Source organism: Castanea sativa, chromosome 4, assembly GCF_040712315.1.
Source record: "Castanea sativa cultivar Marrone di Chiusa Pesio chromosome 4, ASM4071231v1".
NCBI lineage: Eukaryota > Viridiplantae > Streptophyta > Magnoliopsida > Fagales > Fagaceae > Castanea > Castanea sativa.
In genome coordinates this window covers 15,393,308-15,402,115 of record NC_134016.1, presented here as the reverse complement: position 1 = coordinate 15,402,115, position 8,808 = coordinate 15,393,308, and positions in this window count along the sequence as shown.

Below are 8,808 nucleotides of genomic sequence, written 5' to 3'. Positions count from 1 at the left end.
AGTGTATTGTTATAGATGCACTTCAGCTTAAGGCCCAAACCATGCTTGTCAAGGGTTATGATAAGGCCTCAAAATACCTCCTGAAATAATGAGTTGGCACAAGAGATGATCTACCACAAATATGTGCTTGAATATCAATCTAGCAGTAAAATATGAGAAGCATCCAGATATCAGACAGACTCAGAAATGTGTTCACTTCTGACAAATCACGTGTTCTTCTTCTATTATCAATTCAATATGAGAGAATAATTACATAGTAACAAATACATTATATCCTTAAATAGAAAAAGCAAAGAACAAACACTATTGATTCCATAGTAATAATAACTGAAGAGGAAAACTTAGTGTAGTTGAAGGGAGAGAAAAAGTGTCCAGCTGTATATAGTAATGTCTCAAGCAGGATCCCTCTTTGTCATGACATGGCTAAGAGAGATGAATATGGAGTAAAATACCATAAGATTGTAATGAGAGTTGTTTTTGAGTAAAAGTGCTTATTTATGGATAAGTATGTAAGAATGGTGAAGTGTTTGGAGCTGTTTTCAGCCGTATAAGGTGGCTAAGGTTTCTTTGCTCTACTTTTGATTTTTGGAGAGGGGTATGTGATACTATAAGTGAGATACTTGCTGTAATATGGGCTGGGAGTTTCTGATTGCAAGGACAATTGCCTGATAATGATAATAGATGGGTAGATAGAGTGGTTGATGGATAGTTGATTTTGGATTTATTCTAATGCATTCTTTTTATAGTGGGTGTTTAGGGGGTGACTAGGAAAAGAGGAAAAGGGTTAGGTCCAATAAGCAAGGATATTTAAGAATATCTTTGCTTGGAATGATCTCCTTTTAACATATCTTTCCTTCTTTAGGTATGATTGTTGGTTGCTAGTGAATCATGATTAACTAGCATATAATGCTGGATCAGACCTTGATTTTGGGATCTAATGAGGACTAATTAGCTTAAGCCATTGTTGGAAAAATAAAGGGAAAATACTTGTTTGTATCTCATGCAAAGATGCGCAGCAGAAAAATTAACGGATCTACTTCATTCGCAATTGATAACATGTACTATGTAAGTTTCAGAATTAGAGAACAAGAAAGCGTACCTTGGTGCAGTGAAATTCAAAACTGAAGATCAGAAGCACTTGGGAAGACCTTTAATCTTCACTCCAATTCCACTTAATGCCCAAGATGTATGGTCTCTCAATCAGTTTCCAAGGAGAGAATAGGAGAGTGTCCAACACTCACATACACACCATTTCATTCCTTGTATGAAAAAACAAACTGAAAAGTTCTCATGAAAAACCTTTTTTTTTTTTATAATAAAATTCTGTATGTTTCTCTCCTTATATGTAACTGATTATCTAATTAGGCTAGCTTTTTGAGTCATTCTAATTGGGCTCTTGTGTGTGGCTTGGAGTGGGACCAAAAGGGACCAATAGGATACTAGCTCCAATGGGCCTTGGGTTTTTCTGTCAACTCTTGACAAGTCCAAAGTTACCATTAACTATATTTAATACCATTATATAAATATAGTTGCACTCTAGGCTTTATCTATAAATTATATCCCAAGATTTTATTATACATGCAACCCCTTTATTAAAATATTCGTAGTAACACAAAGTCATTAATGTAAACTGCCACTTTGTAAATTACTACATCTTATCCTTGAGTACCTGATTTAATCCTTTATGTTATTCATTATATATTTATGAAATCCAATTCCACAAATATATACTTTAGTAACTCCTTACTAAAGTGGTTGGACCCAACTTTCTGAATAACTAAACCCATTAAACTTATCTCAAGGGAATATTTTGTATCTCCGTTAAGAGACTATGAATTCCATCTTGAAAATATATGTTCCATCAACACTAAATGTGGCTGCCCAACATACTGAGGTTTTGACCGTAACTAATAGATCTCACTCCTGATATATCAAAGTAACCTACATCTCATGATTAGGTCCATTATTCTCTCAGGATTTAGAGTTCATGTAAATAGAAGTCGTGAGATTTATTATTCATTTGACAGTCATTAGGAGAATAATAAATTTCACAGTGGTCCAGTTCAATATATCTTAACTCTTAAAACATATCAACATACTAACTGGAAATCTCCATTTCCATGATCAAGACAAATTATCTTAGTTGATATGTTATAGTCTTCGCAGATGAAACGTCCAATTTCATCACCGACTACGAACTACATTTTGAGTTTACAAGGAACTTGTGATTTACATCTTCTATGACTAAATCACATAAATCACATACAATGCATCTCATGGACTAAGATAATGTCCCATTAGTTCATTTATAAATAGTCTCATATAATTAAACAATTTAATTATTTATGACATGTCAATAAATTGGATTTTAGAGCATAAACCCCAACAGCCATGTCATTAGATGTTGTTGTCTGCATAGAGGTTGCTTGCAGGGGTGTGCACGGGTCAGATTGGGTGGGTGGAGGCAATATTTTTAACCAACCCACCAATGGTGGATTGGGAAAATTCCAATCCACCTTTAACCCACCAATCTATAAATCTAGCGGATTGGTTCCAAATCTTAACGGTTTTAAGTCATCGGGTTAAGTGGGTTGGGCAGTTTGACAAATGCAATTAGCTAATTGAAATTAGTTCAATTAAATTGGATAATAGTTTCTTCCCTTAAATAAAAAAAGGAAAGAAAAAATTGCAATTTTTGTTAAAAATAATTATAAATACTATATTATTTATTAGAATGATTGAAATTTTATCATTCTAAAAATAAAAACATCTCAGGATCTTAAATTAGATGTTTACATACAGTAGGAATAATAATAAAATCTTAAAGAGATTAGCTAGAGTTTATTATGGAAGAGAAATGTGAAAATGAACGAAAAAAGAAAGAGAAGAAGATGAGAGAAATAAAGTGGGTGTGTATGTGAGGTAGAATTTTGCAACATAACAAAGTTATATATAATGAAATATGGCATTGACAATATGCTTTCTCCTATTATTTATTATTGATTTATTATGAAAATATAATGAAATTAATAATTAAAAGAAATAACCATAGCACAAAACCCTTGGAATAGGGATGACAATTTTGTCCCACCCCTCTCCGCTTTGACCTGCACGGGTTTTCCCCGCCCTGCGAAGGTGTTGGGGCAGGGTTAGGGCAAGATTTTAGCCCTGCACCACAGGGCAGGGTGGGGTGGGTTTAGACTTCTTAAACCCAACCTGCCTCACCCTTCCCTGTCCCCGCCTCGCCCTGTGTTGCTAAGAATTATAATCATAATTTTTTCATATCCTAAAACCCTAGTATGTAAATAAACATATCAATATTAGCTTATTTTATTCTACCTAATGTGGTTTTTCGCCTTTATTTTGTTATGTGTTATACTATGAGATTTTTTTTTGGTGATTGTCTTGTTAAACACTTGGATATATTATTCAATTTTTTCTAAAAATTGATTTGATTTGATGGGATAAATTTAATTTTAATTTCAAGTATATTTTTATTAATGAAATATGTTTCATGAAAAAAATTGTACTAGTTGTAGGGCAAATTAACAAAAAGTAGAGTTTTACGGGGGTAGGGTGGGGCTTTGCGGGGCCCCAAGGGGCGGGATGGGTGATAAAGTTTTTCTCGTCATGCGGGACGGGGCGGGGATGGGGTAAGACAAAACCATGCGAGGCGGGGATGAAGACCCATCCTTTGGCCCTGCCTCGCCCCGCCCCATTGCCAGCCCTACCTTGGAGATCCAATTCCATAATTTCTTATCAAAAAATAAATAACCCTCCATCTTTTGTCCTAATACCCACTGGTACGTAAAACAATAACACTAGTCTAACTCACCTTCCTCACCCACATCAAAACCCTTGCCAAACCCCACCACCACTTGCCTCCTTCATATCCCTCTACTTAATATTATAAATTCTGTTCCGTTCTAGCCAAAATATTTTGTTCCGGTGCTTAATTCGATGCACTAACCTCTTTGTTCAGTTTCAATCTAAATTCCTTGTTTCAGACTATTTCGGTGTTCTTGACAAATTCCAATTATTCCGGCCTCTAAATTCCGGCCTATTTTGGGATATTTCGGATTGTGTTGGATTAGGCTCTATTTATATAAGTTCATTTTCTACTTATCTTTTTTTATTTAGTTAGGTACAAAAATTTCATTGCTACTAACCATTAAAAAATAGTACATTTTAACACCTAAAAAATCCTCTAGAAACTAACAAATCAATAAGAAAAATAATCTTTTTTGACAGTTACATCTCTTTTATTTACCTTAATTCTTTTCTTTTAAGAGAATTTTAACTATTTACAGCACCAAAATATATTTATCATTATCATAAATAACAATAATATATATATATATATATATATATATATATATATGTATATATATATATTAAAGCCATCAAACATATCAAAAGTAAAGACAAGAATTTTCCCTCCAAAAGATTACCATTTGACCATCGAACATAATATTTATTACCATGGATTTCTAGATTTGTAGATAATAACTTTTTGGATTTGGCTTACCTTGAGTACTTTTTTAACTGGAATTTTCTTTGTTTCAATAAGAAACTGCCACATCATCTACTAACTAAATAAAAAAGTAGAGATTAAAATTAACAATCACTTGTCATTGTATATTGAAAACAAAAGAACGTGTTCAGTTAAAAAATATTTTTTGATTGAAAAGATAGACAGTTAAAAAATATTAGAGGTAAGCCATACCCTAATTTTTTTAAGGACTTACCTATTAGGACGGAAGAAAATTTGTTGCAAATGCCAACCCAATAAAACAAAAAAGGTATATTTCTATATTTGACGAGAAGAAAGCTGTCACTAGTGAATATTTCTGGCAATTTATTTTTGTCTGAAGTAAATAATATTTTATTAGTGAGTAACATTTGAAGTCCGTCAGGAAAAAAGGTATTGCAGGAACACTGCCATCCAAAACAAATCAAGTTTTCGACAAAAAAAATACAAGTATTTCCAACAGTAAAAATATTGTTTCAATATTTGACATACAATTTCCCATAGCAAAGGTTTGGAATTGATAAAGCTATTTTTTTCTCGACAATTTTTCTTGTTCATCAAAAAAAGTTTCCTCGTATGTAAGAAGCAACCTTTGTTATAGCGCGGAAAGAAAGGTTTTTCCTTGGTGTGACAATTAAGAATTTTCTTTGATATAAAAGGGAAAAAAATCCTTAACGAAGAAATAGTTAGATATTACTTGTTCATTACAGAATAAAATTACAGGCTTAAAAATAAAAATTGTTGTGAAGAGTTTGAAAGGTTTAGGGGGTGTTTGGTGCATGTACTTAATCAACAGTTTTCAGTATTTAAATACTGAAACACATATTTTTGTAATACTTTTTAACCGACACATATTTACACAATACATAAATAACGATACTAAAAATCAATAAGCAAATGGGCCTTAGTCCAAAGTAGGGTTGTATTAAAGGTAGTTCTCCTGTGCAAGGAATCGTGTGCACAGACGGAACCACAGTGAGACAATGGGTGGCAATGGCCCACCGGGCCCCACAAGTTGGTTTTATTAATAACATATAAAATAGTAAATCTTTCTAAGTATATATATATTTTTTGAGAAAGTCTTTCTAAGAATACTACCATCAAGTGTGTCAAATGCCAAAATTTTGGCATTTGGCACACCAAACACCAATATCATTGCTTCATGAAGTGTTTTATATCTCAAAATTTTTTTTGAGACATGCTACAGTACCATTCTAATTATAAAACACCATTGTAACAAAATCTCAAAATGTTCAATACTTTTATATTCAATGTGGGCCCGGCTAGCTGTTGAAAAAGATTTTTATTTTCTTTTCTTAATCGGTCTTCTCTCTCCTCACTGGTCTCCATCTCCCCCATTGCTCCCTATTTCTTTTGCACTCTCATTTTTTTTTTATCTCTCACTCTCTTCCTCTCTCATCCTCACTCTACTCTGCCGACTTTAAGTCGCTATCGTGCCGCTCGTCGATTTTGCCTGGAGCTATCGATCTCTCCTCTCTCCACACCACGCTGATCTCTCTTTCTCTCTCTCTCTCTCTCTCTTGGTGGTTGTGGCAGTGTTTCTGATGGTGGTTGGTTGTTTTGATTGTTGGTGGTTGGTTGATTTTGGTTAATGGTGGTGGGTTGATTGGGTTATGGGTGTGAGATTTGGGATGGGCTCAGATGTGTTGTTTTTGTGGTTGTGGATGAGTCTCACCAGTGCCGCTGCCGATATTGGTTATGGTGGTTGATATTGTGGTGTTTTTTTTTTTGGTACGGTGGCTAATATTGGTGGTCAGTGGTTGATTTTGTGGGGGTGGTCGGTGGTTGTGGGCTGTGGTGGTTGATCTGCGGGTGTGGGTGGTGGAGGATTTTATGTCTATATATATATATTTGTAAAAGTTTTTTTTAGATTATTTTAATGTGTTGGATATATTATTTTAATGTGTTGAAGGAAAAAATAGAATATTTGATGAATGAGGTATTGTAAAGTGGTGTGTTAAAATAGAAAAAGTAGGATTTTATGTGTGAAAATGGCATTTGAGATAGAAGAGCTTATGGTATTGCTCTAAGTATATATAATAAAATTTTTTTATATCATACAAAATTTAAATTTAAAGTTTAGGCATCTACAAATTGCATTTCATTACTGTGTGTGCCCAAAATATCTTTAACGGGCTAGGCCTGAAATTGGGTTCACAACTTACTTATATAGTGGGCTTAGTGTTTTCTACTATGGGTAGTCCCTTGCCAAGTGACCCAATGGCTCTCTCTAGTTTTCGTGAACTCCTCTCTTTTTCTCTTTAGGTTGCTTTCCTTCCTGATGATGCTAATACTATCACTCTTTCTCTCTCTCTCTCTTCTCTCTAGAATTGCCAACCCCCACTTCTCATTCTATTCCCCTATCTATAGCTTGAGATGGGTGGAGGTGTTATGATTACTTCCTGATCTCACTCATGTGGATGGGGTCCAATTCCATCATTTTTAATAAAAAGATGCTCTGTTGGGAATGGTGGTAATGGCATTAGATCTGGTTCCAGCCTCCAAAAGATTGCTCGGCAGTAATACTCCCCAAGGCAATACCGGGCTGCCGAGAACGTAGGCTGTTCTCGGCGAGCGCATTCCCGATTGAACTATAATTGATCGGCATGGGCTTGCTTCTGATACATTTAGGGGAGGATGGACCTATTATGATACTTGAGCTCAGCTTAGGCCTTAAAGTGCACCCGGCCTAAGATCAAGGATCCAACGGGAATGAGATTATGCATTGTACCATAAGGCTTGGGCCTAAGGGTCAATGGGCTTGGGACCATTCCTCGTATAATAGCCCCCCTTTGATTTGTGTCCGGCCTCCGTGAACAAATCAAGGACAATCTGATAGGCGCAAGAGACTCTTCGGGGAGCCTATTCGTCAGTTATTAAATAGACAAGATGGCCATTAATGCTCTCTCAAAAGGAGCATTATGCTAGGCTGTCATGTCTAACCTCAATCACAACCTGTCGGTTCGTGAACTGAGGCTACACGTGTGGGTGTTATAAAAAGAATTCAGAAAGGTTTTCCCGCCTCCTATTCCATCAAATGCTTCCACCCTGTAAATAGTTCCTTTTGCTTCTTTAGATTATTTTTTGCTTCCCTGCTCCTTCAAATTTCTCTTTGTCGAGCATACTCCTCCTGTGCATAGATCCTTCAACCAAGAGCATTACCTTCTAAAGCCCCAGTAAGTTTTCCTCTTTTCCTCTTTCTTTTCTTCAATTTCTTTTCCTCACTCTAGTATTAGGAATGGGTTATTCACACCTTCTTGACATTGAGGCAACTCAACCTAGTTTTAGGGCAACTTACAATATTCCTGAGGATGTAAATATAGCCTACTGCCATGAGGGTGACATTGCTCTTTAGCGACGCCCTCATGTAGTGTTTTCCCTTTAATGGCCATTTTGGAAGGAGGGGTTAGGTTCCTTGTAGATCCCTTTATACTCAATACCCTTATGATTTATGGTTTATGTCTTGACCAGCTTCCCCCTAATTTTTACGAACTAGTGAGTTGTGTCAGCTGCTTAAACCAAATATATGGGTTACAACTAGACCACTATGACATAAACTTCATGTACAGTTTGTGCGGTAACATTAAATCTGACTACTACCTTAAGGTTAGAGATGTATGGGTACAGCTCATATCGTGCCTTCCCGACTCTAACAGAAAATTGGCGGGAGAGTATGTCCTGGTGAGAGGCAACTGACTCGCCAGCGAGCTTACTTGCCCAACTTCGCTGAGTGATGTTGGTTGGTACCCTATATATTTAACTGTGTTATTTCTAGTATTTGGCTTGCTCTTGTTTTTGTTAAAACAAATATTAACCTGCTTCGTCTTGTTTTGATGTAGATGGTAAGAGGTTTAAACCGGACCTCAAAGTTGTGCACATGAGAGATTTGAAATTTTTGCTCCGGTCAAAGATATTCGTGAATTTTGTCGAGTAGCTTCGTGCATCCCATCTTATACTTGGCTGCAATTCGGTCTACTTCATGTGGCAGCCTTTTGGACAAGCCCTGTTAGTAGATAGCCCCTTACTGTCGTACATCGATGTACGACATCCTAATTTCTTCCCCCCCCCTCAATCTTATTGTAGGTGAAGCTCGAGACCTCGGTCCTCGGATAGTGAGAACAGAATCACTAGTGCCTGTGAGGGACAAATCAGCGCATCTCGTCTCCCAAAACCATACCGTTCACAGACCCGTTGGTGAGCCTTAAACCCTAGTTCAGCCGATTGAGCAGGAAGTAGCCGAGTCCATAAATTCATCT